Consider the following 26,533-nt stretch of genomic DNA (forward strand, 5'->3'; position numbering starts at 1 on the left):
TGTTTTTGAAAATGTTCTTCTTACTGGCAGTAGCTTTTGTCAAGTGACCTCAAACGTCTGTCACTTTTGTATTTGGACAGAAAAGAAGGTAGGGAGGGGCATATGCAGCTATATAACATTTTCTGAATAAAAGATGGCTATAGTTTAGTTTGTCTGTGATAGCATTCCAACCGAGTTTATTCAGTACATCACATATATGTGAAATACCCAGAAGCTGTGCGGTGATTTTAACTATTTATTACAGGTGAATTCCAGACTGTAGAAAATTGTCTTGGTGAGATTGCTGATAGATTTCTCTCTTGTTCACGAAGACAGGGTTGGGGAGTATTTTATATGATATAGGGCATCGGGCATCATTACATTTGTGAAGATCAAGCAATATATTGTTGGCATGCTCTATAAAAGTTAATTTATTATTAAGAGTGGCACCCAAATATTTGTAGTTATCCACTATCTGGACTGAAATACTGTTTATAAAGATGACAGCAGACCTTTCGTGTGTCTCTCTTTTGGAGGAACACACCCATTTTAGGACCTGATTTACCCCTGCACATGATGTACCTATTTTTGGACATAAGACCCTATTTTCCGGCTTGGTTTACCTCTTCATGCAATTTTCTGAATCTGTCTCATCACACATGATATTTTAAGCTGCCTAGTACACTGAAGACCACACTAAGTGACCAACATACTAGTGGCAATAATAACTTTAACAGAATGGACATCCATTTTACATCTTCCTTTTCCAGAAGTAAAAATAAATAACCTTGTATGGTAGAATTTTGCAATACAGTTCATTAAAGTTTACAGATTTGCACTACCCCTTTGATAGTGTTTACAGTTTTCCATCACTTTTGACAAGCTCCGTTTCTTTAAACATGTTTCTGAAGCTCCGTTTCTTTAAACATGTTTCTGATTAGTATCCCACATTCAGAAGGGTTATGTACCTATATGGTATTAAGATTTAATGCTTATTAAAAATTAAAACAAAAACAAATAACATCCGAACGTGGCATTAAACTTGTCAGTAAAAATACAAAAACAAAAAGAAACAAGTATATTGATCCATTAGACCTATTTTCCTGGCTGCTTTCTACTACTGGTTTAGTGTTTTTTTTCTTATTTGTATGCTTATTAGATGTCCAGATATTTGGCTGGATATGCATACATTTCAAAGGCCTTAGCATACATGGCCAATGTTTGCAGGCTTAGTGCTATGGAACAGAAATGAGGTATGACTAGCACCTCCAAACCCAAAAAACATTGAGTTTGATTTTTTGATTTTACCAGTTTAGGGTCCTGCAATTACATGATATCACTCTGATAACCGACTATTGCATACATGAGGTGATTTTAGCTATGTTAGAAGCACTGGACATTATGTCAGAGTCATCAGTGTATTGTGACAACATCATGCCATTGGTATGATGACAAGTCATTAATAAAAATAGTGAATAGTAATGGACCAGGGGTACACCAATATTTGCTTTGATTTTAAAAGATACATTTGAGTTCCATTATACCGACCAAGTTCTTTTAAGAAATGTACTGTAGCAGGTGTACAACCCTATACTTTGTAGTTCTGGCTGGAGTAAGCAGTGATTTACTACACCAAGTGCCTTTGAAAAGTCCATGAAAAGAGCTGCACTGAGTCTAGCTGTGTGATGTTTGGAAACAATGTAGTCGGTCATTTCAACTAATCTGGTTTGAGGGTTATGGCCAGGGTGAAATCCATGATGGGTTTTGCTAAGTATGTTGTTTGAAATAAAAAGTTTGTTTATTCAGTATTCACTAACTTTCTAATAGCTTTATACAGGGACTGATGACGGAGACAGGTCTGTAGTTTTGAATGTTCTGCTCCCCCACCCCCTTTAAAAAGGGAATATTTTTTTATTTCTTTCATTGGAGGGGATATGTCTCTCCTATAAGCCTCAGTTTATAAGAATAGTTAGAGGGTAATCAATTTGACTGGATATTTAGTTTAAGAATGTTAGCAGACCTATATCCATTGATACTGAACCATGAGAATTAATCTTTTACAATATATCTTTAATTTCCTTAACTGCGATTATTTTGAATATAAAAGGTAGTACAGAATGAGGTTTAGAGTCAGGTAGTGAGGCATCCAAGTTATCTATAGTAGGGCATTTACCAATAATTAATTTAAAGTAACAAATGCAATTAGCAATGACTTAGTTATTAAGGAGTTTTAATTGGTTGTTTTTATTGTTGCTGTTTGTTCTGCATTATTTTGTTCAGAGTATTCCAAAAGGCTTGCGAGTTATTTTTGTTTGCATTGCATTTGCATATAGTTATTTTGTTTCCCGTATGAATGTTATTTGAAATTCCTTTAAGTGTTAATTAGCTTGGGGGTTTCTGATAACATTAAAACCTGTGTTGGTTACATCTCTTGTAATCATTTTAAATTGAGTTGCTTGCTACTGAGATTTGTCTGCATACATCAACTGGACATAAGCTGATTTAAGTATATTTCCTGCATTTTATTGTGGTTTTATAATTTTGGACTGATTCCTCAGATCTAGCTCTGTTGAAACTGTCTTCCCCACCCCCCCTCCCTGTTCTTGGTTGTAGTTTAAATTTGGTGGCTTTTGCAGTGCCCGCCACTGTAGATTTGATCTAGGACACTCCCCAGTCCCATCTCTTTACCACATTCTATCTAATAAACCCTTTCTGCACTTGCTTTTAGTCCTTTTAATTTAATTACATTTTTTCATACTGTGTGTGGACTAATATTGCTACATACTCAAGTGTGCCAGCTTGCACTGCATGTGAATTGTTTTATAGCATTTACTGTCTGTTTTTTCCTTGTCTCTGTAAAAAAAAAAAAAAAAATCTCTTGTTTTCCCGCCTTACTGAACTAGAGTAGTCCAGTTTCAGAGTTGCTGATCCCTGGGCTTTGTTTTTAGTTCCTGTTACTGATCCATTGCCTTATTAGGAAGGAGGGAAGTTTCTTTGCTTACCAGTGGGAGTGGGAAGCACTGAGCGGCCTTTTTGTCCGATTTGGTGAAGTTTCAGCCAGAAATTAGTAGTCCATTGGTCGTTTTGGGCCAATTCCTAGCTCCATTCAGCCCCCTGCTATAAAACACGCTAAACGCGTTAAGCTGATTTAGCATGAGTTGCCACTGTTGCACACAAGAGCGGCGGTTAAAAAAGGTTAAACTATTCGGGCCATCTAAATTCCACTCTTCAAATTTTCCCTTAGAACTACCTTCCTCGAGCTGTACTGCTGATCTAACCAGCATATCCTATAACTGAAAAGTTCATCTCTACTTGATTCCCAAGTAGACTATTCTCTATCTGTAAAGCCTAGCACTTACTCCTACAGTACTTGCACCTTGATAAAGCACTCTTATTATAGATAGTACCCCACCAGCCTAAAACCCACTTCCCCGGAGTCCTTTGAAAGTCTCTTTATCTACTACTTCTAGTATGTCAAGGGATCAGTTGCTAGTGTCCTCTCCAGCTCAACTGGTGAACCTGGGAATATTGAGGCAATGTTACAATTGCCTCATGTACACAGACAATCCTCTCCTTCTCCCACAAAACACAAATACATGCGAGAGATGCAACTATATGGCCAAACTGGAGGCTGAGCTCTCTCAACATAGGACTGGCAAGACCAGACAGGAGGAGAAGGTAACCACACACAATACATACCCAGTCACACATGGTACCATCACAACTTCAAATCATACACATACTCACACAAAGACATACTCGGAGGCTCTGATCAAAAATTTACCAAAACAGCAGAGGCCACCAAAGCAGACACCCAAACAACTACCACCTCACGACCCAACACATGCAACACATAGACCACACAGTCAGAGTGTCAAACAGTCACAGCCTTTAAGGCCAAACAAAATGCCAGACATACTTGTCATTGGTGATTCCATAGTCAGACACACTGACGTCCCACTCACCAGACTGAGTAAGGAGAAGGTCACAGTAAGCTGCCTGTCGGGCGCTAGAATCCGCCACATAACGCAAGCACTCAGGTCTCTCAACAGCAGGAACAAGTATGACTCAGTCATTGTCCACGCTGGTGTCAACGACCTGAGACGTACCTCCTTGGACTACATGAAAAGGGACATCGAGGAGCTCTCTATTATGTAGCCCAGGCAGGTATGACCCTGACCTTGAGCAGTATCCTACCTTCACCTAGAATGATGCCACAATACAGTGATAAGATGATCAGCTTTAATAATTGGCTTAAATTCTGGTGTCATTCAAAGGGGATCAATGTCTGTCTGCCTGGGATGACATGCTGGACAAGCCACGCTGCTTCCAAGGGACGGCTTGCACCTGTCACCCTGGGCTTCCAGATATTGGCAAAGGCTCTTGCCACCCCCATAGTGCCTTTTTTAGGCAAGGCTCAAATTCTAAACCTACCACCCTAGAACACCAAAAAGGAAAAAAACTAAAGGTAATGCTGCTCAATGCCAGAAGTCTCAATCTCAAGATGCACGCACTCGAGGCCCTTCTCAATATGGAGAACATCGATGTCTGTGCTGTGACAGAAACCTGGTTCAAGGCTCCTGAGAGCACCCCAGCACTAACAGGTTTCACCTCATATCATGCGTTCCGGCCCCAAAATCTGGACAACACCAAGAAAGGAGGGGGGTTGTCCATATTCATAAAGGACACCCACACCTCAAGGTTGGTGGCAACGCCGCGATGCATCAGAGACCATCCAGGTGCAATTAACCATAGGCAAGACTGCTCTGCAATTTGTAGCATGTTACAGGCCACCCTCTCAAACTCAGGAACCTCACATGGCCTTCCTGAAAACATTGGAGGGGATAAATGTATCTCCAAACACCATCATACTAGGTGACTTCAACTACCCTAACATAGACTGGGAATACTACTCAAGCCCGAACACTCTAACCCAAAGATTCCTGGAGTTCATAAACTCAAATGCCATGGAACAACTAGTCACCATCCCACAAGAGGAGAAAACATACTTGATCTCATCATCACGAACATGGGATCAAAATGTTCAACACCGGAAGTATACCCCTCACTGGTGAGATCAGATCATAAACTAATCTCGCTGGAGGTCCTCATCCCGCCCCCACCTGAAACAAAAAAGACCACAGTGAAAAACTTCTCAAAAGCCGATTTCACACTTCTAAAAACTAGTGTGGTCTCCTTTAAGGCCCCTGAGCCAGTGGTAAACATTACTCAAACTGCTGAATCACTTACAAATGCCTTCTACCAGCACCTACAGGACTGCATGGATCAGGCAATCCCAAACAAAACTAAGACTCTCTGTACCAAAGGCAAGCATCCAGTCTGGTGGACCCCAGCCATAAACAAGCTCTACAACAAAAGGAGGAAGCTACTACAAGATAGAGCAAAATCCTTGAAAGGTAAGACACCTTTGATCATTATAAGTAAGAAACTAAGAGCTCTCATAAAATCATCCAAGGCAAATTTTGAGAGAAAAATTGCCAAGGACTCTAAAGACAATCATAAGGCCTTCTTTAGCTATGTTAGAAACCTAGGAGGAAACTCCCAGATATGCTCAGAATTAGTTCAAAATGATGTGAAAATTACTGAACCTACACACATTGCCAACATACTGGCTGACAGGTTCAGTGCAAACTCCCCCCAAAAGGAGAGATATCTATTCCAGAGGATTGTAGCCCCCCAAACATCTCCAACGCCCAGGTGAGAACTGCCCTCACTAAGGCAAAAAACACAGCATCCATGGGACCGGATAGTGTCCCCGGCTGTGTGCTTCACGAACTCAACGAGGAATTAAACCCACAGTTAGGACAGCTGTTTAATCTTAGCCTCACCTCAGGATACGTACCCAAGGAGTGGTGCACGGCGACTGTGGTCCCACTTCATAAGGGCGGTGCCTCCACAGACCCTGGAAATTACCACCCCATTAGCTTGACAAGCCTTATCTGCAAAGCCATGGAGAGGATCATAATGGAACTCATAAATAAAGACATAGGGAACTTGCAGACTTTGGATCCAACCCAGTTTGGCTTTGTCAAAGGCAGATCCTGCCTCTTAAACTTGGTTGACTTTTTCGAGACAGTCACCAAGGCCATTGATGAGGGAAAGGCAGTCCATACAGCCTACCTCGACCTGGCAAAGGCCTTTGACACAATACCCCACTCAGGTATCATCGAAAAACTCATCAGCTTGAATGTAAACCCATACATCACAAGATGGGTTGCAAACTGTCTAAGTGACAGAACCACAAATCCAAAAACAACGATAGTTGAGTTTAAAATACCTTTATAACAAAGACAACAAAGCTTTCAGGTTAAGAACCCTTTTTCAATGTTGAAAGCTTTGTTGTCTTTGTTATAAAGGTATTTTAAACTCAACTATCGTTGTTTTTGGATAAGCGACAGAACCCACAGGGTCAGAGTTGCTGGAGCCATGTCAGACTCGAAGCCTGTCACAAGTGGTGTCCCACAGGGCTCAGTCCTGGGTCCACTCTTGTTCGGCATCTACTTTTCTGAAGTACATGCAAACACAGGAGGGTTATGGCTGACAAAGTTTGCAGATGACTGCAAACTGGGCGCCATAGTCGAAAACACATCTGACACAGATATCCTCCAGAAGGGCCTCACAGAAACGGATAACTGGTGCCAGAGCCATGGCCTGAAGTTAAACGCCAAAAAATGCATAGTCATACCCTTCGGGAAAAACAAGGTTACCCCTAGCTACCATATAGGTGGCAATCCACTGAGCACAGAAAAAGTCATCAAGGATCTGGGGACCCAGGTTGACAGTAGCCTTTCGTTTGACACTCATGTTGCTAAAGTAGTTAGGAAAACCTTCTATATCGCCCACCTGATCATGAAGGGATTCACATCTAGATCAAGGGAGGTCATCGTCCCCCTGTACTCATCACTCATTAGACCTATGATTGAGTACAATGCCCGTTCGAATGTATCTGACCAGACACCTGCTGCAGCTTGAAAGGCCCCAAAAGTTCCTCACCAAAAGGATAAAGGGTCTCAAAAATATGTCTTATGCTGCCCGACTGAAAGAACTCCAGCTCTATTCTGTCTCATACCGCTTGCTCAGAGGTGACCTGTGCCTGACATATAAGGCCATGTCAAACCCAGATTTGATGAATATGCATCACCTCAAAAAATCTAGATCCCTCAGAACCACAAGGGCGGGAGACTTAAACCTTGACACGGTTATAAATAGAACATGCTGGAGGGACAGATTCATCACCCAAAGACTCCCTGTGCTGTGGAACAAAATCCCAGTACATGTGAGGCAGAGCACCTCGCTGGCCTTGTTCAAGAGGAATCTTGACCAATGGATGGGAGATCGCAGATATACCCCAGGGATTACTTCAGTGTCACTGCTTGACAGAGGCACAGCAAAATGATAGGCATAGTTTTTATTCAAACTAAAGGGGTGGTGAAAGCCACATAACTATGGGCTAGGCTTATAAATGCCCTTGGGCAGATAGCCTAGTATGAACCTATGAACCTATGTAATAGTTGTCGACAATTTGTTTTTGAAAATCATTGGATTTTATTAGTGATTAAGTGTTGCCCATTTCTTTGCAGATGGTCCATTTGAAAAAGTATGTGGCCAGACCTAAGTATTAATTGATAGTAGCATCGAGTAAAACTGACTATATTGATAAATGTTTTGCAGTTTATGATTAATAAGAGTTTTGATGTGGCAAAAAAGGTACTTACTTTCTCATACTGTGTAAATAGGATAGGATCACTGAGGAATTAGAGTTCAGATTCTGGAAATAAAATTTCCCTGCGGGATAATGGGTAAGTAAGGTTATGTGTGCAAGTATTTTCTCTTGGTCTTAATATACACATGTGGCACTAAGTTTTATTTTCCAGTGGGTCGGGCAGTCATGTCTGTTAACTTGAGCAGCAGGGAGATCACTATCGACATGAGGATCATGAACTCTGTCACTACTAATGCGAGAAACATGTCATTTCATTATGGACATGAGGAACAGGGAGTCTCAATTTTTCCTGCTGATATAATGGGCAGGCAACAGGGAATCTCACTGTGGACATAAGGAACAGGGAATCTCACTGCAGGCATAAGAAACAGGGAATCTCACTGCGGACATAAGGAACAGGGAATTTCACTGCAGACAATAGGAACAGGGAGTCTGACTGTGGACATAAAGAACAGGGGATCTCACTATGGGCATAAGGAACATGGAATCTCAAGGCAGACATAAGGAACAGGGAATCTCACTGCCAGCATAAGGAACAGGGAATCTCACTGCGGACATAAGGAACAGGGAATCTCATTGGGGGCATAAGGAACAGGGAATCTCACTGCGGACATAAGGAACACGGAATCTGACTGCAGACATAAGGAACAGGGAATCTCACTGCGGGCATAAGGAACAGGGAATCTCACTGCAGACATAAGGACATAAGGAGCAGGGAATCTCACTATGGACATAAGGAACAGGGAATTTCACTGTGGACATAAGGAGCAGGGAATCTCACTGCGGACATAAGGAACAGGGAATCTGACTGGAGACATAAGCAACAGGGAATCTCACTGCGGGCATAAGGAACAGGGAATCTCACTGCAGACATAAGGACATAAGGAACAGGGAATCTCACTGCGGGCATAAGGAACAGGGAATCTCACTGCAGACATAAGGACATAAGGAACAGGGAATCTCACTGCAGACATAAGGACATAAGGAACAGGGAATCTCACTGTGGACATAAGGAGCAGGGAATCTCACTGCGGACATAAGGAACAGGGAATCTGCCTATTTTGTCATGTGGAGCAAAGGACCCTGTCAGTAATAATGTGAAGAGCATGGAGTGTGACACCACAAGGCAAACAAGGTTTGTAGAAATCTGGGGTGGTGGCATGAGAGGGCGTTTGTAACTACTGATATGACAAACAAGGGGTTCTGACACTGCTAATGCAAGGAACAAGTACTTCTGTAACTGTTGTTTTGAAAATTTATTTAAAATACTTATGAACTGAATTTCATTTTAAAGAATTCCCTTCTGTACCCAGCAGTGTGATAGAACAGCTTTGAAAGTAAACAAAGTTTGTATAGTTTTTGAAACTGTATGTAGGTGCTTCATTTTATTTAGTTAGTTAAATGTTTTCAGTCTAATACCAGCTTGTATTTAACATTTTTTGAAATGGAGATTGCATATGCATCTGCCAGGATGTGCCTGCCAAAGCAGCAAATGTATTGTGCCCACTTCTGGCCCTCTTCCAGCAAAATGCTAAAGAGAAATAACATCCGAACCAGTAATTGTTGTGCATAATTATGTTCAGCTTAGGTGGTTGCCCTTCATCCCTCTATGTATAATAATGAATTAATTAAAATGTCTTGCTACGTAGCTTTAACATTCAGTCTTCTCCATGAACTTCTGACACATCAATATATTTGCATGCTTATTGCATAAACCATTAATGCGTTTCTTGTTGTAGTCTTCTGTATGAGTCCCACATTTTCCATTTGCTTGTTCTTTTATTTTCAGCAAGTCATTTAACTTGACAGCATGTCCAAGTTTCACCTGAAAAGGTGCTTATACCTGCTAAGTATAAATAGTTACTAAAAAAGTATTATAAAACCACCATATTTTATTAATATATCGATTAAGCGCTTTTGTCGCCATACACCAGAGACTTCATCAGATTAAATACATATTCCTTCATCTTAAATAGCATAAAATCATTCTTATTGGATAATTACACGTAGATTAAAACAATACAAGTTATTCAAAGGGAAAATGTAAAAACAATACAATAAGTACTGCGAGCAGACAAGTTTATAAAACACGCAATCAAACCTTCAAATTGCCCATATAAATAGAGGTTAAAAATTAGATATTTTAGTAACTGTTTTTTAATACTTTAAAGCTCTCAGTTTTACAGCAGGAATAAGAAAAAGTCCGGGATTACATGTGCAGTCAGTCATAACCGCCATATAAGCTCACGAAGGTCCAGGCTTGTATCCCAGTCACCACCTCTTTCATGGGGAATAACTTGCTCCATACCCAAAATTTAAAATTAGTTTGTTCACAAGTGAGGGGGGGTGTATACAGGGCATTAGAATATGTCTTCATATTGATCTCTTAAATATATTCTTAGATTCTTTGTCTTAGACTTCACTCTGTCTTCCCTACATAAAACAAATAATGTACACAGTGGGTTAAATATAAAATCCCCGTTGAATTATAATTGTAATAACTCATTACTGTTAATTTCAATTTTAATACAGGAATGTATAATTCTCTTGCATTCTCTTTAAGGGGGCATTGTGGGCACATGCCAAATTTATATGTACCATTTTTGTGGTCTGTTGTTTATAATATATGTTAACCTTGTTCCATTTTCAAAAATATTTTTGAAATTTGGTCCTTTCTTAAAACTAAACATTAATGGATTAGAAAAAAACTTAGGCCATTGGGCATTGCTGCAAACAAGTTCCAATATTTGAAAATGATTTTCTGAATTTCCCTCGTATCCTTGTTGTAATTTAAAACCAGATGGATTTTAATAATGTCAATACAAGGGGCAATAATACGTAGTAACAAGGTATGAGTTACAAATGTAAAGACAAAATGCTAAAATATAAATCCTTAACTCTGGATAATTATTATTTACAAGAGTGCATTGGCAGAAAACAAGTCCGTAGGGGGCTAAGAATGATTATATTTCTAAATAATGTTGAAATTGGAATTGAATTTTATAACGAGCTGGTGGAGAGATTTAATGACTGTGGATTATTGGGGATGCAAGCCATTATACGCAATAATGACAAAACTTTGAACTGTGTGAGTAATGAGAATAACTGTATTCAGGATGATTTATTGTTCACTATACAAGAGTTTAAATGCAAGTATTTGGGTATATTGAAAGATGTTGATAATGCTGTTGATAAAATCAAAAAAATAAAATTTTCAAAATTAGAAAGGGACAAAAAAGGATACAGTGAAGGAGAAGCTTGTTGGTAACCTGCTGTCAAAGGAAGGAGATGAATCACTCAGGTCAATAATCAGGTGAATGATATGAGTGGGACAGCAACCAATTAACAAATTGATGAAATAGTTGAAAATGATACTAGTACGGAAAGAATCCATTTAGGGCATCCCCCTTTAAGGAGGTCATCCGGAATTCTGAACCATATCTTATGTCCAATCTATACCCAAGTTACATGGAGTTACTCACAGAGGCAAGTCCAATGACCCAATACAAACAGGGGGCAGAGAGGCAGGAAGAGGTTTTAATTAAATTACCAATATCCACAGTAAATTCAATGGAAGAACCCCAGGCTGGTGTAATAAATAAGGAAGGTAGTGTGTTGACCTATAATAATTTTTATTTTTTCAATTATAGTGATTTTGAAATCAATACAGCACACTTTAACTTGTTTCAAAATGAATTTACCTATGTACCTGTGAGAAAAGCTGAATTAAGTGAACTGTTATTAGATATAAAACTTTTTGTTAGGAAATTAAATCTTGAAACAGTTTTCTGTAGTACTACCAGAGTTAATACTTTCTATATTTTTTGTAATAACAGCACCTTTAATCCACCCCTACATCCCATGTTGGGGAATTTTGAATCCCTTGTAGAGAATGACATCAGAGCCTTCATGAAAACTAAAAGGTGGTGTAATAACAACGTGACTCAGGAAGAGAAAGTTATATTAAGGAACTTTAATGGAAATAGAGACCTTAGAGTCATGAAACCTGACAAGGGGCAGTGGAGTGGTTATAATGCAACAGTGGACTTACTTTGCTACAATATGGCAGATTTTGAATACTGATGGTATAAACTTCCAGGAGTCACAAAATGAGATTACTTTGGCCTATGGTACTGGAAGATAACTTGCTACAGGGGTCATTGATAAGCACTTGTACAATTTTTTAAAAATATCCAAACCCATTATTCCTGGGATCTTTGTTATCTCCAAAGTCCAGAAAAATGTTTATGACTGTCCTTTGAGGCCAATTGTGGCTGCAGCAGGATCCAAAACACAACCCCTGCTATTTTTTGTCGACAGAAAGTTAAAACCTTTTCATACTTTATATAAAAATATTCTTGTCAACTTATGGGATTTTTTGAGCAAAATAGGGGAATTGGAGTTTGATCCTGCCTGCTTCTTTATCACCATTGATATTAAGGACATCTTTTCTGTGACACCACATTCAGTTGTTTTATAGTGGCTTGAAGAGGCCTTGATTGAATTTGACTTTTTGTTTCCCAATGACTTTAGATTAGTAATAGAAAACACCAAAATGGTCGTGAAGAATAATTATTAATTATATATTTTTGAAGGTGAATACTATAAACAGTTGGACAGAGTGGTTATGGGTGCTGGTTGCACCCTGTTTTTTGCTAATATTGTGCTGTTGCACTGGGAACAACATTTTGCATTTCCCTCAGTATTTTGAGAACATTATGGCTTATTACCTTTTTTGGATGAGATCTTTATTATATGGAATGGTCAGTTAAATGAGATCAAGTCTTTTATGTCTTTTATAAACAGTACTACAGATTTTTTGTCATCAGTTGCAAGGTTAAAACTAATGACTTCCATTTGTTAGATGTTAGAATTTTAAAGGATGTTGTGAATAAGAAGTTTGTGTCTAAATTATATAGAAAAAAATATTTTTCTAACTCCTATTTATAGTATACAAGCAATTGTCCATTTCATCAAAAGAAAAATCTCATAAAAGACAAGATAGTGAGAGCGGCCTGAATGACCCCTTTATGAGATGATTTGGGAAAGGAGATGGACTATATTGAAACTTTATTTCTAGCTAGGGGTTACCCTAGATCCCTCACTAGTTCACTGAAGGATGAGTCTTACAAGGATGGGGCAACAACTTTGTTACACTTAATGTCTTGGTATAAGCAGGACAGGTCCCAATTATATTAGACATACACGAGCGAAATCTAGGGAAAACAAACATTTAGGACCCTTCTTGGTTTTAAAGTATAACCAGGATAGGAGGGAAATTCAGAAAATCATTTTTAAATATTGGAAGTAGTTTGCACCAATGCCCAATGGTCTTAAAGTTTTTTTTCTAAGCCATTAATGTTTAATTTTAAGAGAGCACCGAATTAAAAAAATATTTTTGAAAATGGGACAAGGTTAATATATATTAAAAACAACAGACCCAAAAATGGTACATTTAATTCTGCCATATACCCACAATGTCCCCTTATAGAGAATGTTAAACACAAACTGGTTTAACCAGAAACGATAAGAGCAGGAAGCAGGTAAAACACTTTTTATTCGTAAGCACTTTCGGCTCAGTATTACCGAGCCTTCATCAGACAAACAGTGATTCAAAGGCACTCAGCCTTGATATACAAACCCATAATTAATATCAATTAAATAATTAATTAAAATTTAAAGAGACATTCCAATAAATGTCTTTATACTAATTCTCAACACATATTCTAATACTTATGTGTTGGGACTTATAAAGTGTGAAAACACATAAAAGTCTTCTCTCAGAAAGTGTGAAATTAAAACAATTGTTGTATTATATATATGATATGAATTAAGTAAAATTTACTCCCATTGTATATTGAATAAAATAAAACATAATATTGATAGATAAAAATTATTATTAAATTTCATAATTGAATATTCTTACTTTAAATGCTTTAAGTGCACTGTAAGTATTAGTATGAAGATAAAAATAAAAATAAAGCTTAAATAATGAAACACTAACAAATTCAGCTACTATAATGTGTACATCAAATCTAAACTCATTGTTGGTATTAAATAGGCTTAAAAATGGTCATATTACTGATAAATATTTAATAATTGATTATCTATTGAGTGATAATAACTTTAGTACACATTTGATTGACAAAAATTCATTTAATCCTGGAAATATATGAGCATTGGTGATAATTTGCCATCTAAGTTCATCAAGCTCTAATTTTAAATGCCAAGGGCCTCCTCGGATGCCAATAGGTCTCTGCTGTACTACCATAAATTTAAATATGTGTGTGGGATTGTGTATAATATGCTTGGCAAGAGCATTGTTTGTGTCTTTGGTGTTGATGGCATAATAATGCTCGTAGATACGTTGTTTGAGTTTTCTCTCTGTCTTCCCAATGTAAAAAACATTACAGGACTGACAGAGAGCTACGTATGTTACTGCTTTGGATTCACAATTAAACTTAGAATTGAGATAATATGTATGACCATTAATAATACAAGAACGACTGACAAGGATATGTTTGCATTGTGTACAATGACCACACTTGAACATGCCCTTTATGTTTGAATGTGTGGTACATATGTCGTTCTTTTTTTCTATTATACTTTTTAAATTAAAACCCTTTCTGTATGTTATTTTAGGTTTGTTTCCCAATGAGTTTAACAACTGTTCATTACTACTGATTAAAAGCCAGTTCTTAAACAAAATCTTCATAATTCCATAGGAATCAAGAGAGTAGGTATTAATAAAACTGATCTGGTACACTTCATTACTAACAGCATTAGGAGAGTCAACACTATTGTAATTTGTGTTAAATGAACATTCATGACCTAGATCCACGTTAAACAAAGAATTACCTTCATTGTTAAAAAAATGTGTATTTTGGCCCCTGTTCAACAATGGTGGAAAAGAGCCGCACTCTCTTTTATGTTGGACTTCGGTTCTTAACAATGTTACCAAATTTGAGGGGTAGCCTCTGTTCAAAAAGATATTCTCCAATAAATTACACTCCTGATCAAAATCACAATCATCAGTGGTCATCCGCGCAGCTCTGACCATTTGTCCCTTAACTACAGCGCGCTTTTGATGTTGAGGATGGTTACTAGTGTAGTGTAAAAAAGTGTTCGAATATGTTGGCTTACGATAAATTTTACTTTTAAACCGGCATTTTCTAAGTCTTTTTCTAACCTAATATCCAAAAAATTGATAAAATTTGTTCCTATATCGTAGGTAAATTGCAAGAAAGTGGTGGTCGTGGTTATGTTCATAATGAATTCGGGAATCTCTTCCGCGTTCCCTACCCACAAACAAAACATGTCGTCCTGATAACGCGTGTACCAAGTAACATTTTTCTGAAAACTTTGATTGAGATAAAGACAAGAGTACTCCCATTGAGCCATAACTGCGTTGGCAAAACTGCCTCCGCAGGGGGAGCCCATAGCTACCCCTGTCTTTTGTAAGTAAAAATGATCGTTAAAAGTCATATAGTTGTTTGTTAAAATAAGATCTAATAATGTCACAACTAAATAAATGGTATTAGCATCTGCTTTTTTCCTAACAAGAAATTCAGAAATCATTTCTATGCCCATATCGTGTGGTATGACTGTATAAAGGTCTTTAATGTCTATAGTTAAAAATGTACAATTGGGCATAAATTCAAGTTTATTGATTGCATCAAGAAATGCCCACGAGTCACGACAAATCTGTGACTCTGTTTCTAAGAACGGCTTGAGTACATTGTCGACGAATTTTGCACAGCCGTAAGTAATAGAACCCCTTCTGTCAACTATAATCCGAAAGGGTGGGTCATCCAAAGATTTATGAATCTTGGGTGTTCCAAACACCGCAGGAGTAATAGGTGCTAACATGGTCAAAAACTGAAACAATTCGGAGTCAATAGATGTTTCTAAATATAGGTCGTCTATTACTTGTTTGATTTTATTGTGGGCTCCGTTGACTTCATTCAGGGACACTTGACAATATGCATCTGCAGACAATTGGGTTTCAATTTTTTCATTATAAACTGACTGGTCCATAAAGACCAGACCACCACCTTTGTCTGGCTTCATTATACGGACATTGCAGTTCTTCATAAACAATAATAAATCTAATTCACTATCAGAAATGTTGTTGTTGTTATTTGATCTATATGGGTTGTTATTCCTAAGTTGCCAAATATCTAACTCACATATTTTTTCAAACATGTGCAGTTCAGGGTGCAGTGGGGGGTTAAACACACTAGGAACCCTTAATTTGTTAGATTTAGGCAAACCATTGTTACCAATAAGTAAATGTAAATTAAGTTTGCGAACAAATAACTTAAGATCGATAATAGAATCTGCTATATTCATATTTTTTGCCGGAACAAATGTTAGTCCTTTTGATAAAAAATCAGCCATGTCTTTGTTAATAGACAAAGTGGTGTAATTAAAAATCTTGAAATCGCCTTTAGATGAAAGGCAGACTTTAGGCATAGAAGTATCTATACCAATGTCTACTACTATCTCTTGCGTTGTCTCTTCGTGTTCCTCTTTGTTGACCTGTTCGAATTCTTCTGTCTGTTGTTGCTGTTGGTACTGCGTCTGTTCTGAAAATCCTGACCAGATTGATTTGGGCCTGTCTTATTATTATTGTTGTTACGATTTATTAGTCTTTCACTATGACGGGGTAATTCATTAAAAGTTTCTTCATCGTCTGTAAAAATGTCATCATTGTCATTGTTACTATGGTTATTGTCAGGCCCCAAGTTATCTTGAATGTTATTATTTTCTTTGTTGTTACGACTATTTGGGGGTTCAGGGTATGCATTCTTGTTAGCGTATGCAACGACATCTCTTGCTATCTTTTTCTTTTTCGTTTGAAGTAATTTATCCATAGCTGTGTCTATGCTGTTATAGATTCGACAATAATCGAACCTATAACGATTAAAGTCCCCATGAGATTTAATAACCTGGTCTAAAATGTCAAGATCAGTTTTGAAAGAACTAATTTCCATTGAGTAATAATTAATTAAGGCTTTCAAAAAATTGAAAGCCTGATTGTCAAAAAGTTGAAGTAATTCGTGATGGAACTTAGATCCTGCTATCAATCCTGCAGGGTATCTCCATTGACGGAGACCTTTCGGAATAATTTTCTTGTTGCAGCATTCTTGTAAGTATGAAACTTCCAATTGGAGTTTCCTGCATTTATACATCTTGACATCGAATTCTTCAATAAATTTCAATAAATTATTGTTGTTTACTTGCCCATTGTTAGGATCTTTATCTCGACTAGTGTTATTATGCTGTTCACAAAAAAAGTTATTATTGCTAAAGAATTGTGAGACAGTAGGTAAACTAGTAGCTGAATTATTATTGTGCACTTCAGTAGTATTGTTGTTTGAACCACTAATTCCACTAAATGTTTGAATGTTAGGTAATTGTGCGTTATTACCTTGCCCCGGTGGAATGGAGCTTCCAGATCCACTGGTTGTGTTGCTTGAGACACCAGGGTCCGTTAAAAGTAACCTAGCTGCATACGTTGATTGTGGCGCCAAACCAACTCCGTTGGTTTTTGGAATGTGTGTTTGACTTCCATTAATAATGCTATTTTGCTGCATCTGGTAACTGGACTCAGCGGTGTCTTCATGGATGTCACTACGCATTGTAGCATCGACTTTCTGAGAGAGTGCTTCTACCCGACCTAGAAGCACTTGAACTAATGCTGTAAGATTGCCTATGCCGTCTTCTTGTGTAGAACCATTGCTACGAAGATGTTCAGGATTACTGTTATCTTCGAATAAAGACTGCGACCCAACTCCGTCTCCGGTAGCCATGAAATAAACTAAAAACTTCAAATCCAACAAACTGTTAAACACAAACTGGTTTAACCAGAAACGATAAGAGCAGGAAGCAGGTAAAACACTTTTTATTCGTAAGCGCTTTCGGCTCAGTATTACCGAGCCTTCATCAGACAAACAGTGATTCAAAGGCACTCAGCCTTGATATACAAACCCATAATTAATATCAATTAAATAATTAATTAAAATTTAAAGAGACATTCCAATAAATTTCTTTATACTAATTCTCAACACATATTCTAATACTTATGTGTTGGGACTTGTAAAGTGTAAAAACACATAAAAATCTTCTCTCAGAAAGTGTAAAATTAAAACAATTTTTGTAATATATATGTGGTATAAATTAGATAAAATTTACTCCCATTGTATATTGAATAAAATAAAACATAATAATAATAGATAAAAATTATTATTAAATTTCATAATTAAATATTCATACCTTGAATACTTTAAGTGCACTGTTAGTATTAATATGAAAATAAAAGTAAAAATAAAGCTTAAATAATGAAACACTAACAAATTCAGCTACTATAATGTGTACATCAAATCTAAACTCATTGTTGGTATTAAATAGGCTTAAAATGGTCATATTACTGATAAATATTTAATAATTGATTATCTATTGAGTGATAATAACTTTAGTACACATTTGATTGACAAAAATTCATTTAATCCTGGAAATATATGAGCATTGGTGATAATTTGCCATCTAAGTTCATCAAGCTCTAATTTTAAATGCCAAGGGCCTCCTCGGATGCCAATAGGTCTCTGCTGTACTACCATAAATTTAAATATGTGTGTGGGATTGTGTATAATATGCTTGGCAAGAGCATTGTTTGTGTCTTTGGTGTTGATGGCATAATAATGCTCGTAGATACGTTGTTTGAGTTTTCTCTCTGTCTTCCCAATGTAAAAAACATTACAGGACTGACAGAGAGCTACGTATGTTACTGCTTTGGATTCACAATTAAACTTAGAATTGAGATAATATGTATGACCATTAATAATACAAGAACGACTGACAAGGATATGTTTGCATTGTGTACAATGACCACACTTGAACATGCCCTTTATGTTTGAATGTGTGGTACATATGTCGTTCTTTTTTTCTATTATACTTTTTAAATTAAAACCCTTTCTGTATGTTATTTTAGGTTTGTTTCCCAATGAGTTTAACAACTGTTCATTACTACTGATTAAAAGCCAGTTCTTAAACAAAATCTTCATAATTCCATAGGAATCAAGAGAGTAGGTATTAATAAAACTGATCTGGTACACTTCATTACTAACAGCATTAGGAGAGTCAACACTATTGTAATTTGTGTTAAATGAACATTCATGACCTAGATCCACGTTAAACAAAGAATTACCTTCATTGTTAAAAAAATGTGTATTTTGGCCCCTGTTCAACAATGGTGGAAAAGAGCCGCACTCTCTTTTATGTTGGACTTCGGTTCTTAACAATGTTACCAAATTTGAGGGGTAGCCTCTGTTCAAAAAGATATTCTCCAATAAATTACACTCCTGATCAAAATCACAATCATCAGTGGTCATCCGCGCAGCTCTGACCATTTGTCCCTTAACTACAGCGCGCTTTTGACGTTGAGGATGGTTACTAGTGTAGTGTAAAAAGTGTTGAATATGTTGGCTTACGATAAATTTTACTTTTAAACCGGCATTTTCTAAGTCTTTTTCTAACCTAATATCCAAAAAATTGATAAAATTTGTTCCTATATCGTAGGTAAATTGCAAGAAAGTGGTGGTCGTGGTTATGTTCATAATGAATTTGGGAATCTCTTCCGCGTTCCCTACCCACAAACAAAACATGTCGTCCTGATAGCGCGTGTACCAAGTAACATTTTTCTGAAAACTTTGATTGAGATAAAGACAGGAGTACTCCCATTGAGCCATGACTGCGTTGGCAAAACTGCCTCCGTAGGGGGAGCCCATAGCTACCCCTGTCTTTTGTAAGTAAAAATGATTGTTAAAAGTCATGTAGTTGTTTGTTAAAATAAGATCTAATAATGTCACAACTAAATAAATGGTATTAGCATCTGCTTTTTTCCTAACAAGAAATTCAGAAATCATTTCTATGCCCATATCGTGTGGTATGACTGTATAAAGGTCTTTAACGTCTATAGTTAAAAATGTACAATTGGGCATAAATTCAAGTTTATTGATTGCATCAAGAAATGCCCACGAGTCACGACAAATCTGTGACTCTGTTTCTAAGAACGGCTTGAGTACATTGTCGACGAATTTTGCACAGCCGTAAGTAATAGAACCCCTTCCGTCAACTATAATCCGAAAGGGTGGGTCATCCAAAGATTTATGAATCTTAGGTGTTCCAAACACGGCAGTAGTAATAGGTGCTAACATAGTCAAATATTGAAACAATTCGGAGTCAATGGATGTTTCTAAATATAGATCATCTATTACTTGTTTGATTTTGTTGTGGGCCCCATTGACTTCATTTAGGGACACTTGACAATATGTGTCTGTAGACAATTGAGTTTCAATTTTTTCATTATAAATTAACTGGTCCATAAAGACCAGACCACCACCTTTGTCTGGCTTCATTATACGGACGTTGCAGTTCTTCAAAAACAATAATAGATCTAATTCACTGTCAGAAATGTTATTATTGTTGTTTGATCTATATGGGTTGTTATTCCTAAGTTGCCAAATATCTAACTCACATGTTTTTTCAAACATATGCAATTCAGGGTGCAATGGAGGGTTAAACACACTAGGAACCCTTAATTTGTTAGATTTAGGCAAACCATTGTTACCAATAAGTAAATGTAAATTAAGTTTGCGAACAAATAACTTAAGATCGATAATAGAATCTGCTATATTCATATTTTTTGCCGGAACAAATGTTAGTCCTTTTGATAAAAAATCAGCCATGTCTTTGTTAATAGACAAAGTGGTGTAATTAAAAATCTTGAAATCGCCTTTAGATGAAAGGCAGACTTTAGGCATAGAAGTATCTATACCAATGTCTACTACTATCTCTTGCGTTGTCTCTTCGTGTTCCTCTTTGTTGACCTGTTCGAATTCTTCTGTCTGTTGTTGCTGTTGGTACTCGTCTGTTCTGAAAATCCTGACCAGATTGATTTGGGCCTGTCTTATTATTATTGTTGTTACGATTTATTAGTCTTTCACTATGACGGGTAATTCATTAAAAGTTTCTTCATCGTCTGTAAAAATGTCATCATTGTCATTGTTACTATGGTTATTGTCAGGCCCCAAGTTATCTTGAATGTTATTATTTTCTTTGTTGTTACGACTATTTGGGGGTTCAGGGTATGCATTCTTGTTAGCGTATGCAACGACATCTCTTGCTATCTTTTTCTTTTTCGTTTGAAGTAATTTATCCATAGCTGTGTCTATGCTGTTATAGATTCGACAATAATCGAACCTATAACGATTAAAGTCCCCATGAGATTTAATAACCTGGTCTAAAATGTCAAGATCAGTTTTGAAAGAACTAATTTCCATTGAGTAATAATTAATTAAGGCTTTCAAAAAATTGAAAGCCTGATTGTCAAAAGTTGAAGTAATTCGTGATGGAACTTAGATCCTGCTATCAATCCTGCAGGATATCTCCATTGACGTAAACCTTTCGGGATAATTTTCTTGTTACAGCATTCTTGTAAGTATGAAACTTCCAATTGGAGTTTCCTACATTTATACATCTTGACATCGAATTCTTCAATAAATTTCAATAAATTATTGTTGTTTACTTGCCCATTGTTAGGATCTCTATCTCTACTAGTATTATTATGCTGTTCACAAAAAAAGTTATTATTGCTAAAGAATTGTGAAACAGTAGGTAAACTAGTAGCTGAATTGTTATTGTGCACTTCAGTAATGTTACTATTTGAACCACCAGTTCCGTTAAATGTTTGAATGTTAGGTAATTGTACGTTGTTACCTTGCCCCGGTGGAATGGAGTTTCCAGATCCACTTGTTGTATTGGTTAAGACACCAAGGTCCGTTGGAAGTGACCTAGCTGCATACGATGATTGTGGCGCCAAACCAACTCCGTTGGTTTTTGGAATATGTGTTTGACTTCCGTTGATAACGCTATTTTGCTGCATCTGGTAACTGGACTCAGCGGTGCCTTCATGAATGTCGCTACGCATTGTAGCGTCAACTTTCTGAGAGAGTGCTTCTACCCGACCTAGAAGCACTTGAACTAACGCCGTAAGATTGCCTATTGCGTCTTCTTGTGTAGAACCGTTACTACGAACATGTTCAGGATTGCTGTTGTCTTCAAATAAAGACTGCGACCCAACTCCGTCTCCGGTAGCCATAATATGAACCAAAAACTTCAAATTCAACAAACTGTTAAACACAAACTGGTTTAACCGAAAACGATAAGAGCAGGAAGCAGGTGAAACACTTTTTATTTGTAAGCGCTTTCGGCTCAGTATTACCGAGCCTTCATCAGACAAACAGTGATTCAAAGGCTCTCAGCCTTAATATACAACCAATAATTGATATCAATTAAATAATTAATTAAAATTTAAAAAAACATTCCAATAAATTTCTTTGTACTAATTCTCAACACATATTCTAATACTTATGTGTTGGGACTTATAAAGTGTGAAAACACATAAAAGTCTTCTCTCAGAAAGTGTGAAATTAAAACAATTGTTGTATTATATATATGGTGTTAGTTAAATAAAATTTACTCCTATTGTATATTAAATAAAATAAAACATAATATTGATAGATAAAAATTATTATTAAATTTCATAATTGAATATTCATACCTTGAATACTTTAAGTGCACTGTTAGTATTAATATGAAAATAAAAGTAAAAATAAAGCTTAAATAAGGAAACACTAACAAATTCAGCTACTATAATGTGTACATCAAATCTAAACTCATTGTTGGTATTAAATAGGCTTAAAAATGGTCATATTACTGATAAATATTTAATAATTGATTATCTATTGAGTGATAATAACTTTAGTACACATTTGATTGACAAAAATTCATTTAATCCTGGAAACATATGAGCATTGGTGATAATTTGCCATCTAAGTTCATCAAGCTCTAATTTTAAATGCCAAGGGCCTCCTCGGATGCCAATAGGTCTCTGCTGTACTACCATAAATTTAAATATGTGTGTGGGATTGTGTATAATATGCTTGGCAAGAGCATTGTTTGTGTCTTTGGTGTTGATGGCATAATAATGCTCGTAGATACGTTGTTTGAGTTTTCTCTCTGTCTTCCCAATGTAAAAAACATTACAGGACTGACAGAGAGCTACGTATGTTACTGCTTTGGATTCACAATTAAACTTAGAATTGAGATAATATGTATGACCATTAATAATACAAGAACGACTGACAAGGATATGTTTGCATTGTGTACAATGACCATACTTGAACATGCCCTTTATGTTTGAATGTGTGGTACATATGTCGTTCTTTTTTTTTTTTTTTTTTCACGAATTACTTCAACTTTTTGACAATCAGGCTTTCGATTTTTTGAAAGCCTTAATTAATTATTACTCAATGGAAATTAGTTCTTTCAAAACTGATCTTGACATTTTAGACCAGGTTATTAAATCTCATGGGGACTTTAATCGTTATAGGTTCGATTATTGTCGAATCTATAACAGCATAGACACAGCTATGGATAAATTACTTCAAACGAAAAAGAAAAAGATAGCAAGAGATGTCGTTGCATACGCTAACAAGAAAGCATACCCTGAACCCCCAAATAGTCGTAACAACAAAGAAAATAATAACATTCAAGATAACTTGGGGCCTGACAATAACCATAGTAACAATGACAATGACGATATTTTTACAGACGATGAAGAAACTTTTAACGAATTACCCCGTCGTAGTGAAAGACTAATAAATCGTAACAACAATAATAATAAGACAGGCCCAAATCAATCTGGTCAGGATTTTCAGAACAGACGCAGTACCAACAGCAACAACAGACGGAAGAATTCGAACAGGTCAACAAAGAGGAACACGAAGAGACAACGCAAGAGATAGTAGTAGACATTGGTATAGATACTTCTATGCCTAAAGTCTGCCTTTCATCTAAAGGCGACTTCAAGATTTTTAATTACACCACTTTGTCTGTTAACAAAGACATGGCTGATTTTTTATCAAAAGGACTAACATTTGTTCCGGCAAAAAATATGAATATAGCAGATTCTATTATTGATCTTAAGTTATTTGTTCGCAAACTTAATTTACATTTACTTATGGGTAACAATGGTTTGCCTAAATCTAACAAATTAAGGGTTCCTAGTGTGTTTAACCCCCCACTGCACCCTGAACTGCACATGTTTGAAAAAATATGCGAGTTAGATATTTGGCAACTTAGGAATAACAACCCATATAGATCAAATAACAACAACAACATTTCTGATAGTGAATTAGATTTATTATTGTTTATGAAGAACTGTAATGTCCGTATAATGAAGCCAGACAAAGGTGGTGGTCTGGTCTTTATGGACCAGTCAGTTTATAATGAAAAATTGAAACCCAATTGTCTGCAGATGCATATTGTCAAGTGTCCCTGAATGAAGTCAACGGAGCCCACAATAAAATCAAACAAGTAATAGACGACCTATATTTAGAAACATCTATTGACTCCGAATTGTTTCAATTTTTGACCATGTTAGCACCTATTACTCCTGCGGTGTTTGGAACACCCAAGATTCATAAATCTTTGGATGACCCACCCTTTTGGATTATAGTTGACGGAAGGGGTTCTATTACTTACAGCTGTGCAAAATTCGTCGACAATGTACTCAAGCCGTTCTTAGAAACAGAGTCACAGATTTGTCGTGACTCATGGGCATTTCTTGATGCAATCAATAAACTTGAATTTATGCCCAATTGTACATTTTTAACTATAGACGTTAAAGACCTTTATACGGTCATACCACACGATATGGGCATAGAAATGATTTCTGAATTTCTTGTTAGGAAAAAAGCAGATGCTAATACCATTTATTTAGTTGTGACATTATTAGATCTTATTTTAACAAACAACTACATGACTTTTAATGATCATTTGTACTTCAAAAGACAGGGGTAGCTATGGGCTCCCCCTGCGGAGGCAGTTTTGCCAACGCAGTCATGGCTCAATGGGAGTACTCCTGTCTTTATCTCAATCAAAGTTTTCAGAAAAATGTTACTTGGTACACGCGCTATCAGGACGACATGTTTTGTTTGTGGGTAGGGAACGCGGAAGAGATTCCCGAATTCATTATGAACATAACCACGACCACCACTTTCTTGCAATTTACCTACGATATAGGAACAAATTTTATCAATTTCTTGGATATTAGGTTAGAAAAAGACTTAGAAAAATGCCGGTTTAAAAGTAAAATTTATCGTAAGCCAACATATTCGAACACTTTTTTACACTACACTAGTAACCATCCTCAACATCAAAAGCGCTGTAGTTAAGGGACAAATGGTCAGAGCTGCGCGGATGACCACTGATGATTGTGATTTCGATCAGGAGTGTAATTTATTGGAGAATATGTTTTTGAACAGAGGCTACCCCTCAAATTTGGTAACATTGTTAAGAACCGAAGTCCAACATAAAAGAGAGTGCGGCTCTTTTCCACCATTGTTGAACAGGGGCCAAAATACACATTTTTTTAACAATGAAGGTAATTCTTTGTTTAACGTGGATCTAGGTCATGAATGTTCATTTAACACAAACTACAATAGTGTTGACTCTCCTAATGCTGTTAGTAATGAAGTGTACCAGATCAGTTTTATTAATACCTACTCTCTTGATTCCTATGGAATTATGAAGATTTTGTTTAAGAACTGGCTTTTAATCAGTAGTAATGAACAGTTGTTAAACTCATTGGGAAACAAACCTAAAATAACATACAGAAAGGGTTTTAATTTAAAAAGTATAATAGAAAAAAAGAACGACATATGTACCACACATTCAAACATAAAGGGCATGTTCAAGTGTGGTCATTGTACACAATGCAAACATATCCTTGTCAGTTGTTCTTGTATTATTAATGGTCATACATATTATCTCAATTCTAAGTTTAATTGTGAATCCAAAGCAGTAACATATGTGGCTCTCTGTCAGTCCTGTAATGTTTTTTACATTGGGAAGACAGAGAGAAAACTCAAACAACGTATCTACGAGCATTATTATGCCATCAACACCAAAGACACAAACAATGCTCTTGCCAAGCATATTATACACAATCCCACACACATATTTAAATTTATGGTAGTACAGCAGAGACCTATTGGCATCCGAGGAGGCCCTTGGCATTTAAAATTAGAGCTTGATGAACTTAGATGGCAAATTATCACCAATGCTCATATGTTTCCAGGATTAAATGAATTTTTGTCAATCAAATGTGTACTAAAGTTATTATCACTCAATAGATAATCAATTATTAAATATTTATCAGTAATATGACCATTTTTAAGCCTATTTGATACCAACAATGAGTTTAGATTTGATGTACACATTATAGTAGCTGAATTTGTTAGTGTTTCATTATTTAAGCTTTATTTTTACTTTTATTTTCATATTAATACTAACAGTGCACTTAAAGTATTCAAGGTATGAATATTTAATTATGAAGTTTAATAATAATTTTTATATATTATTATTATGTTTTATTTTATTCAATATACAATGGGAGTAAATTTTATCTAATTTATACCACTTATATATTACAAAAATTGTTTTAATTTTACACTTTCTGAGAGAAGATTTTTATGTGTTTTTACACTTTACAAGTCCCAACACATAAGTATTAGAATATGTGTTGAGAATTAGTATAAAGAAATTTATTGGAATGTCTCTTTAAATTTTAATTAATTATTTAATTGATATTAATTATGGGTTTGTATATCAAGGCTGAGTGCCTTTGAATCACTGTTTGTCTGATGAAGGCTCGGTAATACTGAGCCGAAAGCGCTTACAAAT

This window comes from Protopterus annectens, chromosome 5.part0, assembly GCF_019279795.1.
Source record: "Protopterus annectens isolate FY-2018-M chromosome 5.part0, PAN1.0, whole genome shotgun sequence".
Lineage (NCBI taxonomy): Eukaryota > Metazoa > Chordata > Ceratodontiformes > Protopteridae > Protopterus > Protopterus annectens.